This window comes from Salvelinus fontinalis, chromosome 33 (genome assembly GCF_029448725.1).
Source record: "Salvelinus fontinalis isolate EN_2023a chromosome 33, ASM2944872v1, whole genome shotgun sequence".
NCBI classification, from domain to species: domain Eukaryota; kingdom Metazoa; phylum Chordata; class Actinopteri; order Salmoniformes; family Salmonidae; genus Salvelinus; species Salvelinus fontinalis.
Window position 1 is genome coordinate 21,728,385 of NC_074697.1, and position 3,037 is coordinate 21,731,421.

Below are 3,037 nucleotides of genomic sequence, written 5' to 3' on the forward strand. Positions count from 1 at the left end.
TCCCCAACTGCATGATGCTGCCATCCCCATGCTTCACTATAGGGATGGTGCCAGGTTTCCTGGCATTCAGGTCAAAGAGTTCAATCTTGTTTTCATCAGACCAGAGAATCTTCTTTCTCATGGTCTCAGAGTCCTTTAGGTGCCTTTTGGCAAACTCCATGTGGGCTGTCATGTGCCTTTTACTGGCCACTTTACCATAAAGGCCTGATTGGTGGATGGCTGCAGAGATGTTTGTCTTTCTGGAAGGTTCTCCCATCTCCACAGAGGAACCATAGCTCTGTCAGAGTGACCATCAGCATCATTTTCATCCGATTGCTCAATTCTGTATGAAAGAGTCATAGACCATTTCGGCAACATAGAAGAGAGGAGGATGGCATTTGCATTTCTTTACAAATTGGTTGAGTCAGCATGTTTTTTCTACTTATGCACACGCACACACACACGCGAACACACACACACGCACTTGCACACACACATGCACACACACACGCACACAAAGAAATCAGTACCATGGACAGCCACATGATATTTAGCTTATATTAATTGGACTAAATTGTTTTTGGAGTCTTTTAGTTGTCACTATTAAATTAAGCATAGGTGATTTTAAACTCCTAGAAGCTTAAGCCTTTGGGTGTCGGAGGGGGGGGGGGGTTCTAAGCTGACATATGGAATTGTTTTAAGATGGTCATACCATGGATCATAGTGGGGTCATAATAGTTTGAGTTCAAACTGTTCGGACGCTACAGACGTTTTCAAAAGAAGACTTTTGGAATGTCTCATGGTCTGACAAACACCGCCGTAGCTAACACATTCTTATTTACAATGACGCCTAGGAACAGTAGGTGTATTCTGCCACTCTTATTGTCTCGGCTTTAGGCCTATACAGTTTACCACGGTGTCAAGGCATATGAACTAACAGGTTATGAAGCAAACAGCTCAATTATCACAACACATAGGTTCTGGCTTGGCTTCCGCTGTGAATTTACTCACACACCGCTACTGCTATTTTCAACTATTTGAATTCAGATCTCAGAAAGTGACTACTTTTTTCAACTATTTGAATACAGATCTGAGAAACCAACTACTTCAAAAACATATTTGAATACAGACCTCTGGATGTGACTGGGCAGGGCTGTATCTGGAACTGCATGTTGAAGATAGAAATAGAATGAATAGAGCACACACAATCTCCTAAAGTATTCCAATCTATCTGACAGTCATATTTGATCTACACAATACATTTCTATCTGAAGATTTTGTAAATGTTATTTCCAGTGAATGTCCATTGGCCAAGGTGTACATAATCAACCCAAACCAATTAGCCAATGACATTTTGTGCAGATATGTATAAATAAGTTGACACTCAACTGCTGTGACTCAACATGCCACTGAAAAGGTCGCAAGCTGCAATTAATTTTACGATACCTGAAAATGCTGCAGAGTAATTCAAAGCCATTTGCAAACATTGCAAACAGCAAGTTGGATGCTTAGCAAAAACAACCTTGACTCTTTCTCCATATGAGGGCAAGTGTTCTTGTTTCAAACACACACTCTACCATCTTTAAAGGGATAGTTTACTCAGAATACAAGCTTATTAGCATGTTGTTGCATTATACTTTGGCAGTTGCATTTTAATAGCATAGCAATGAGCTGAGCTTTTGTAACTACTCAACAGAAGAGGAATAGTGACTGTTCCTTATTCCACTTATGTAATAACTCCATTGCTATGCAATTATAAAGCAATTTCCAAAATCCTTAGTAACAACAATGTTGCTATTGTAATGCTCACAAAGTTACTACACATGTTTAAGAACTGGATGTCAACTGTTACTGCATTACCTTACGGCAATCATTATGAAAATATATTTATTAGTCATTTTGAAGCTGCACAAGTGGTCGACTCAAATGTTGAGGTGATTCCACGTCCCTCATGTACTTAGTTTTAGGCTATAGGCTATATTAAAATGAATATCTAAGAGCCCTCCATCCATGTGCCAATGATCATATATCTAGACTAATTCAACTAACTGTTGTAGTTTTTGGTTCTTCATCAACTATTTGTGTCACGTTCTGACCTTTGTTCCTTTTTTATGTCTTTGTGTTAGGTTGGTCAGGACGTGAGTTGGGGTGGGTAGTCTATGTTCTTTTTTCTATGTTGTTATATTTCTGTGTTTGGCCTGGTATGGTTCTCAATCAGAGGCAGCTGTCGATCATTGTCTCTGATTGAGAATCATACTTAGGTAGCCTGTTTTCCCCATTTTGGTTGTGGGTGTTTATTTTCTGTTTTAGTGTCTGTTCACCTTGCAGAACTGTTTCGTTTTCTCCTCGTTGTTATTTTTGTGTGGTGTTCAGTTTGAAATTAAAATATGACGAACACTTACCACGCTGCATTTTGGTCCTCTTCTCCTTCACCAGACAAGAATCGTTACAATTTGGCAGCCATCAAATCAATATTTTGGGTTTTTCAAATAGCTTGCATATATTCAAATACCCTCAAATATAATTTGGTTTTCTGAGAGGTACTCAAAATACTTTCGAATCTTCTTTGTTTTTCTGAGACATGTATTTGAATCTCAAAGAAAATAGTTGTATTTTAGTTGAAAAAGTAATTTTTCTTCAAATAAAAACAAATGTAACTATTTTCTGCCCTATTTTCTCCCACTGCCTTTTTTCCACACACACACACGCACGCACACACACACGCACTGTGAGGGGTGTGTGTGCAATGTATGAGGGAAGGAATGAACCAAGGTGACCCCCACTCCAGCAGGTTGATATTTTGCCTGGCTCCACGTTTGTCAAAACATCTCTGCCTGCCTACACTAAGCCAACGCACTGCCTCATCAAAGCAGCCTGCCGTTCGTCCCATCAGCCAGCCAGCCCAGCTGTAACAGTCTAGATCAGATAACTCACATGCAGTCTATGATGTGCTGCTGGGATACTTCATCCAGAACCTCTTTCTCTTTCAGAGCTCTGCCATTGTTGTAATAGTCTATCATGAAACAGAGGATAGGGTCTCTCTCTTAGTTTTTACTGG